Raw genomic sequence first — 10,170 nt, forward strand, 5'->3', positions numbered from 1 at the left:
TCCTGTTGAAACGGCCATGCTCTACTACCGAAATGTTTGTCTGCTCACGGCTTCAAAGCAACCTCCAGAATACTTTCCCGATAATATTTCGCATTTATCTTGACGCCAGGGTCGATGAAAGCGGCACAAACCATTACATATGGCGGGTGCTGCCTCTGGTGGCCAATCGATGACTCAAATTGTCGTATGAACTATCAGTCAAATAACCCCCATCGTTTTGGAAGTTTACGAATTGCTCTATTTGAAAAATTTTCTCATCAGAAAACACAATGTTCGGATAATGGCCGCAACTCCTTCGCTCTTAGGACTGATCCTGCTTTTGTGTGAGATCATGTGCCTTTTGAAACTTGTGAAGCTTGACTTTGAGATTATTTTTCAGTATGTGGCGGATGCTATGGTCAGATATTTTCAGTTCTTTCGCCATTTGATTGGCACTTCTGCGGCGATTTCGCTCAAGTCGTGTCTTCACTTTTTGAACCATTTCACGTGACATTGCAGTCTGCTGATGACCACCTCCATGACGTTTCGTGATGCCACCTGTATAATTATAATGGTGCGATAAACAAAAACTTTATATAATGAAAGGTGCTCGAGCTCACGAACAATCGCGGGCTGTGATTTTCCAGCCAAAATATAATGCAATCACACTATTACGTTTGAAATCCATTACTGATATTCTGTTTTTGCGTTTACTCTTGGCAAAATTCTTCAGCGCGATGGTAAACAATACTCTGGACTGTCATTTAGCCAAATAACAGACAGCTGATAAAAATCAAAGCGAATTTTGTGTCACTTCGAGTTAGAAAAATTGTATACTAAAATATAAAGGGCTACAAAACTGCATTCCCAGAATTTGCCACTAAAATATGCAATTTTGAAGATTTTTAATTATTTTCTTTTTTGTGCAAAGTTTGACACTTCGAGTTATATAGTTTCTGCTGTAGTATGACCTACATTGTTATAAGAAAAAAACTTAAAAAAAAAATTGTCTAACTTTTATAACAGGTCCCGCTGCTATTTTTGCAAACACAGATGTACAAATAGGAATGACATAAGTGTTTTTTTTATCTTATCCAATGCCATTTTTCGTTAGCTAAACATGTTAGACATGTACTTCTGCTATTTTTTTCCACCACCAACGCTTTGAAATTATTAAAAATATGTACTGAATCGCAGTGTCTTGTTGGAACGTGTTCTTCTTTATTCGATCAAACAGGAAGTGAAAAAATGTGTATTCAATGAATTGACATAAATGACATTAAGTCTGGGTAATATAGGTGATTCCAGAATTGTGACATATTATCCATTTCAACAGAAATTTACATTGATTTCCCTTGAGAAAAATGCGCTTTTTCAAAAAAAAAAAAAAAAAAATGGTATTAAATGTTTACTAATTTGCCTTAAGAAATGTTTGAAAAATGCTACTTTATGTTTTAGTTAAAAACATAAAAACTGTAACTATTTTTTATAGGTACCCTGAAATGTCTCTAAAATTCAAACAAAAAGTAAAATTAATTGTAAAAACCAAAATATATATATTTTTTGTCTATTTTTAACTAAAGCAATGTGTAATAAAAGAAAAATTATTTATTTATCTAAGATATGTAAGATTTTAAATTTGCGGTTTCAATCATGACGAAACTGCAACAAATTGATTGGGAAAGGAAATATCAACGGCCACAACAGCAGTAGCATACCATCGGTGCCGAACTGCTTTAGACAAACAAACACTCGAACAGACGCTTGAGATAGGCAGTCACTATAGTATCAGTCATATGACAAGACGCAAAATTTCCGTTGTCCCATTTACTCTAAAACACTGAGGAAGTAGTGGATATTATCGAAGGCGTAGATTCTCCATACGCCTACAGGAGAAAAACCTGGACGAAGGTACCTGTTGTGCCAGCAGACATAAACGTGCCAGCAGACTCTGATGGAATATCTTTAGATTCCGGAGTGGAATTTAGCCAAGGTGGGGGATTCGTATAGTATTAGTGGAGGCATGCCCCATATACCACTGGTGCGATGGCGCCGTTGATGATGTTTCTGATATTTTGATTTAAACCGCCTTCAAAGAAAGGGCTTTTACTCGTATATTACATCTACAGTGTGGAAATTACAAAAAATTTAAAAATTAATTCTATGTAGCATTATAAATGGTGGTTAAGTTTTAAGGGCCGGTGTTGATTTTGAATAAAATACAATTTTTTTAAGAAATTATTGTCATTTCTCTTTATTATGATAATATGAGTATGGCTCAATTATGTATGAATCAAAATATTGGCCGCGGCCTCGGCGGCACACCTCGAAAGACCACCAAATGCAAATAGTTCCTTATCAATAGAATATAAAGTTAAAAAAAAACTGACAGCTAGATAAGTTGTTTTAAAATGTTTTTTAAATCGCTTAAGCAATTTCATGTCGATATTTAATTACTTTTTCTTTCTTACCTGAAAATCGGTAGTGTTTATTGCGTCTTCATAGAACAATATTTGGGCTGGTGTTAAAACCGACGACATTTGAATTGATGGTCGCTTTGACTGCGGTATTCGCCATCGCCTTTTAAGGGACTTCACTTTTTTTTTTACTTTATTACCAAGTATAATTATTGCAGTTAGCTTTGATTTTAGTACTATCCTTACACAAATATAATTAAATGGAAACTTTATACCCTAATAAAATTCAAGGCAAAAATTTTGGCCTTAAGGGGTTATATACCTTGAGTTGGACTAAAAAATCGAAAATTTTTTTATGGCATATTCTAAAAGTACATAATCTTAAAAATATAAATTCAAGAAATCATAAAGATCGGTGCACTAGAACAAGAGTTACAGGCCGTGGAAGCGCGCGACCTTTCTTGGAACGAGAAATGCACGCAAAACTTTAGACGGGATTATCTCGAAGTCGTGTTTTTTGAAAATTACCGTCGCGGGGATCATTATTTATCAAAAACTATTTGACCGATGTGCATAAACTTTTTTTTTTATTATTCGAAGTTACAACTTTGTGAATCGGAACGCTTCACTTTTTATAAATATTTGCATAGTTCGCTGGAATTAATTTTTTTTTTAATTTTTCAACCCCTCAAAAATCGTTTTTTTTGATGGTGCAAAGCGGTTTTCATATCGAGAAAAAATTGTGTTAGGTAAATAAACCGTTCAGATTCACTAAATAACATTTTTCTACAATAATCATTGAATTTTTTTGTATTTCAGTTGAGCTGCTCATGCGCTACCGTGATCACCTCAAACATCTTCTAAAAAACGGCGTTTCGGGTGAGGGGCGATATCAAGAATAAATAATAGCATTTTTTAAAATAAAAACACCAAAATGTATTCTTCGAGAGTTACCCTTCAGTATGATATATACTGTGGACAAAAAGTAAGGTGAATTTGGTTGTAAAATTAAAAATCTTTATTTATTCTTGTAAATCAATTTCATCCGCTTCAAAATAATCCCCTCTCGCTGAAATACACTTATGCCAACAATTTTTCCAATCCCCGAAACATGCCAAATAGTCCATTTCCGGTATAGCCATCAGCACTTTCTTCGATTCAGCTTTTATCTCCTCAATCGACTCGAAACGCGTTCCCCGGAGTGGTCTTTTGAGTTTTGGGAATAGCCAGAAGTCACACGGAGCCAAGTCAGGCGAATACGGTGTTTGCGGAACGATATGCGTGGAATTTTTGGCGAAATGGTCACGAAGAACGAGTGCAGTGTGAGACGGTGCATTATCGTGATGCAAAAACCAAGAGTTGTTGGCCCATAATTCTGGTCTTTTTAGATGAATTGCTTCACGTAAATGACGCATAACGCTCAAATAATATTCCTTATTAACAGTTTGGCCAGGTGGAAGGAATTCATAGTGCACCACACCACGAAAATCGAAAAAAACTGTCATCATGATCTTTATTTTTGAACGACTTTGACGTGCTCTTTTCGGTCTGGCCTCGCCTTTAGCACGATATTCGCTTGATTGGTCGGTTGCTTCAGGGTCGTAAGCATACTCCAAGTCTCATCTGCCGTAATAATACATTTGAGCTTGTCGTGATAGTCTGAAAGCATTGTTTCACACACATCAACGCGACGACTTTTTTCCAAGAAATTGAGAGTTTTCGGTACCAAACGAGATTTGACTTTTCGTAGGCCCAAATGGACTTTCCAAATGGTTTTCACAGATACTTCTGATATTCCTATCATATCAGTAAGGTCTTTAACAGTCAACCGACGATTTTTGAGCACTAACTCCTTCACTTTATTGGCGCGTTGGTCATCTGTTGACGTCGATGGTCGTCCGGAGCGCTCCAAGTCATCAACACGTTCTCGACCCTCTTTGAAGTCTTTGTAGAACCTATAAACATTTTTCTGCGACATGGTCGAATCACCAAATGCCTTCTGCAACATGCTAATCGTTTCCGTAGCCGAAATTTCATTCCGCAAACAAAATTTGATGGCACTTCTCTGCTCAATCAAATCAGACATTGTATAAATCGTATAAATTGTATAAATAATGACATTCACATGAAAGTTGGCCCAGATGTGATTAACAGTGCTGCCAACTCATGAAAAAAATAACTAGAGCGAAATTTTAATCCTGCGACATTTGACAAATAAATTCACCTTACTTTTTGCCCACAGTATGCCTCATTTGGATAAAAGTTCTAAAACATATTTAAAAAAAATTATGACAATCGTCCATTTTTTCGGGCCCACAAGGTATACAACCCCTTAAATAAATAAGATATCATTCCCTTTCGCAATCACATCGTATTTTTTATTTCTTATTTTTTATTTATTTATCTATTTTTTAATTATTTATATTTTATTTATATATCTATGTTTTAATTATTTATTTATCTATGTTTTATTTTTTATTTTTTGCTGATTTTTTTTTATTATCTTTTTATTTATTTATATATTTATTTATTAATTCTTTTTTTATTTATATATCAATTTTTTATTTATTCACTTTTTATTTATTAATTTAACCTTTCATACATTTTTTATTAATTTTTTTATATTATTATATTATTATTATATTATTATATATTTAACATATATTACGTATTAATCAAATCAACCTCAAGTTAATTAAACCGACACTTCTCCACCGACTTTAATCCCTCTATTCCTAAAACGTTTATAAAAATTACACATAGCTTGTATTTGCCTGTACCTACGAAGTTGTGCATCTCACTTTTCAACAGACAGCAAATAATTGCCTCCATCAAGTCTAATTAGACCGTTGTTGTTTGCTAATCACACTTTTATTGTTGCATTAGAATTACATTGATTTGCATTTAACAGAAGGTTTTACTCACTGATTACATATCCACATACACACACGCACTCATAGCTCGATCGCACACATTTTTGAAAAGGCACTCTTGCATATATGCATATTAGGCACGTGCTGTATGTGCATTTGGGTGTGTGTGTGTTTAAATGAATTCGTTCCAAAAACGCAATGCAACTGCATAAAAGTCGTCACTCTACGTGCACGTAATGATTGGTTTCCCTACTTTGTCATTAGAGATTCAATGAGTTACGACACGAAGGAGCTGAGTACGCGTGCACTCAAGCGTTGCTTACTACTTTGCATTGGTATGTAATTGATTTAAATACAGTTCAATTGATTGATGATTATAAATATCCGCTGAGCTAAGCAGCCGTTATTGATAAGAAAAAGAGTGAGAGAGAGAGAGATTAATGGATTAGCATTGAATTAGAGCGGAGCGAATTGAAAGGCCGTGCAAAGGCTTACTCATAAGAGAGTTTTTAGCGAGATTAATGACTAATATAAAATTTGAGATTAATTGGCTATACTTTTGCACACACATATGTACATATATGTGCGCACGTGTGTGCATATGCCTGCCTGCCACTTCAAATTATATGCTTCGCGACAGTTTTTCATTATTTCTGGCTATTGGCTATAGTCTTCCCTTGGTTACAGTAGCTTTCTCTTAGTAATAAGTGTAGATTTTGTAGAAATATAAGATCTTTTTAATCGAACAATTATGGCTTTAGCTAAGGTGATAAGATTTATTGCCTTCGCACATGACCAGCATGCAGGAGTTTACATTAGGTTGGTACAGACGTACATACAAATGCTAGTACGATTGGATGAGCTTATTTTCATTATCGCTAAAAAATATTATGAAACACCTGCAGTTTGAGACCTTGAATGATTATCTCAGTCAAAATGGAAAAAACGAAAAATCGAATTTTTATAAGCACGAAAAGAAAATTTTCGCAAAACGGCAGAAAATCTCATAAAAGGCAACTTTACATTTTCATATGGAAAAATTTGGTGGCAATCAAAATTAATTCTTCATTATTAAGTTTTTCGGTTTTAATGCGCTGCTATGGACTGCCGATTCGATTTTACTCGGAATTCAGAAAAGAGGAACTGTATAGCGAAATCGGCTTGTCGAGCAGACTTGAAGTAGAAAATTTGTAAAATTTATTACCTGATGCCGGCGGCTTTGCTTAAGTATAAAATGAAATACTTAATGCATCTAACACTTTTAAGTAAATGTCTGAAACTGATAGTGGTTTTCTAAAGTATGTGCCCCTACTTTATATTGTAAAGTGTTTGCAATACTTTTTGATGTAAAAAATAAGTGGCAACGCCATTTAAAAGATTTTTTTTTAATTCAATATACTCAATTATGATTTGCGTGATACCCACATCATCACACTTATTTTATCTTTGCTATTACTAAACATTAACATTTTTTTGTTTCAATTAAAAATTAAGTGGCAACGCCATTAAATAGATAATTATTCACTTAAAACAGGCTCAACCATAATTTGCGTGATACCCTTATATTAACGCTTAATTCATCTCTTTTTTTATAAGGCAATTCCAATACTTTTTGAGTTTAAAAATAAGTGGCAACGCCATTAAAAAAATATTTTTTAATTAAAATATATTCAATCATCATTTGTCTGATACCCTTTTATAATATTAACGCTTAATTCATCTCTTCTTTTATAAGGCAATTCTAATACTTTTTGATTTAAAAAATAAGTGGCAACGCCACGTAAAATTTATCTTTTTAATTAAAATATATTCAACCATAATTGCGTGATGCCCACATCTAAATACTTAATTAATTTGTACAATTATTAACTATTTTGCGAGTTAAGTGGCAACGCCGTAGACAAATATTTTTAACCTAATCTTTGTTTATAATTTCCAATACATTTTGTTTAATATCGATACCCTAAAATCTAATTAAATTATGTTATAAATTAAAAATTTTCTTAAAATTAGATGGCAACGCTATCCTGAGGCTATAGTGGGCATAATATGTATATATATGGTATGTGCTCAAATTTTATTTGTATATATTTTTCACAAATACGTAATAGTTTTGTTATAAATTTTTTGATTTCAATCACAAAAACAAACAAAAACCAGTCTGTCAAAAAAATATTTTTAATATTGAAGCTTGCCTAAAATCCTTTCGTTAGTTACCTAATTTTAATACTAAACTGAAATTTGTAATGAGTTACTACTTCTGCAAAAAATTTTGGTGGCAACGCTATAAAAAAAAAATATTTTCTTGTTAGCCAAGCTGTAATACTTATGCACGTATATTTTTTAATGAACTATTTTTTTTAAATCAAAACAGGTGGCAACACCCTTTTAAATTGAGTATTACACACAATTCATCAACTACCCAAATGTTTTTTATAAACTTTTGTTTTTAATGAAAACAGGTGGCAGCACCTTTTTAAATTGAGTATTACACACAATTCATCTGCGACCCAAGGGTTTTTTTAATAAACCACTTTTTTAAATAAAAAAAGGTGGCAACACCCTTCTTAAATTAGTACTACACTCGGATCATCTACGACAAAGGCTTTCCAACGGTGTGTAAAATGTTAAAATCGGAGCACATCAGATTTTGTGTGATGCATACATATATGTAGATGCATATAGCTCCTTCTCTTTTAAGGGGTTTCAAAGGCTTAGCAAAAGAAGAAGATGGAATTATATTCACCTACTACTACCTTCATCCAAAAAATTTTTTATTCAAATTTCACTCTTTCAACTACCCCAACTCTTGAAAATCAAAAAACTGGGTACTTAATACTCAACATAGCCAAATACTTCATAATTTTTTTCAAATTTCTTTCTACTTTCTACTACACAGAGCACGCAAAATTTCATACCTATATTCATACTTACATACCGTCCCCTTAGTATTAAAATAGCCTATAAATTTTTTGATGTTTTGGGAAAATGAATTTCAAACTTTTTGTCGAAAGTAGCTCTCACTCAAATCTCGTTATGTCTGTAAATATTTATTATTTTTGACTGACGTTTTGACGCACTTTGTGGAACTAGAATTTGACAAAATTTTGACCACATATAAAATCGACGATGGAGAATCCAAAAATTCAATAAAAAAATAACAGCCTATGAGCACATAGGCTATTGTTATACTAAGGGGACGATACATACATACATATTTCAAGTTCAAATGCCACTTTAGTTATCATTAACTAATAAAATTAACGCTTTTTTACTCAAAGGAAAAAGAAAAAAAAACCAAATTGCCTCAAATAGGTAATCACAGAAGTGACGTAGCCAACACCAACAATGCAGTTAAGTGTTTGTTAAACTATTGCCTTAAACAAACTGGCAGCGGTTATCGCAATTAGGCGGCATCAGCGAACATTTGTCAAGTCGCTTATCAGACAAACAGTCACACATGCGAATCACTACAAGGTGAGAAACGTGTAAAACGACGGCAATGAATTACATTATCATGCAACAAAAGGAGGAACAGAGTAGCAAAGAGAGCAAAGATTAGAAAAAACGATGGAAAAACTCACATAAAAATCTCATTTGTGAGAGATCAAAAAAAGATCAAAAAATATAATTAAAAAAATTAAGGAAATATATTTTTTTAATGCCAGCAGATACACATATACAAGTAATTTGCAGGTGGATTTAAGAGTTCTTTCTTCACATGAAAGCTTGCTATTGTAGTCAATTCGGATCATAAATAGGAACTTTAGCAAATTTAATATTTCTGGATAAAAAGTAACCATGATCCTATCGAAAAATGCCATTTTCTATCAGTGAAAGTCCCGTCAAACTCAATTTCCAGTTTTAAAAACTTCTGCAACGGCAATGCTGCGAAATAAGTAAAAGGAAATTTAAAAGCTTTTTGATGGCAATGAAGACGACGGCTCTTCTATATGTAAAATATGCAAAATTAAATTCAAAAGCAAGAGAATTTCGAAACTAAAGACACATTTAATTGAATTCTGCAATATAAATATACAAATACGCCGCGTGCAATATCGAAACGTCCGAAATTTCTTCGACAAGATCTTTTTGAAAAGATATTCAAAAAAAAAAAAAAAAAAAATTGCAATTAACAAAACTCAGCTGATGAGACTGAAAATTAAAGCAACACAATTCCAAAAAACAATATGGTATAGAATTAATGAAATTTATCCTCGTAGCAGAATATGCAACTCCGGGAACAAGGGATTTCAACCGAATGTTGCCAATGCAACGGATTTACCTTCTTCGTCTTAATTGGCGCTATAACCGCTTGCGCGATTTTGGCCGAGTTTAACAAAGCGCGCCAGTCGTTTCTTTCTCGTGCTAACCGGCGTCAGTTCGACACACCAAGTGAAGCCAAGTCCTTCTCCACCTGATTTTTCCAACGCAGGCGAGGCCTTCCTCTTCCTCTGCTACCACCAGCTGGTATCGCATCGAATACTTTCAGAGCCGGAGCGTTTGTATCCATTCGGATAACATGACCCAGCCAACGTGGCCGCTGGATCTTTATTCGCTGCGCTATGTCTATGTCGTTGTAAAGGTCATACAGCTCATCGTTCCATCGCCTGCGATATTCGCCGTTGACAACGTGCAAAGGTCCAAAAATCTTACGCAGAATCTTTCTCTCGAACACTCCAAGCGTCGCCTCATCGGATGTTGTCATCGTCCAAGCTTCTGCGCCATACATTAGGACGGGCATGATGAGAGTCTTGTAGAGTGTTAGTTTTGTTCGTCGAGAGAGGACTTTACTACTCAATTGCCTACTTAGTCCAAAGTAGCACTTGTTGGCAAGAGAGATTCCACGTTGGATTTCAAGGCTGACATTGTTATCGGTGTTAATGCTGGTTCCTAAATAC

This window comes from Anastrepha ludens, chromosome 5, assembly GCF_028408465.1.
Source record: "Anastrepha ludens isolate Willacy chromosome 5, idAnaLude1.1, whole genome shotgun sequence".
Taxonomy (NCBI): domain Eukaryota; kingdom Metazoa; phylum Arthropoda; class Insecta; order Diptera; family Tephritidae; genus Anastrepha; species Anastrepha ludens.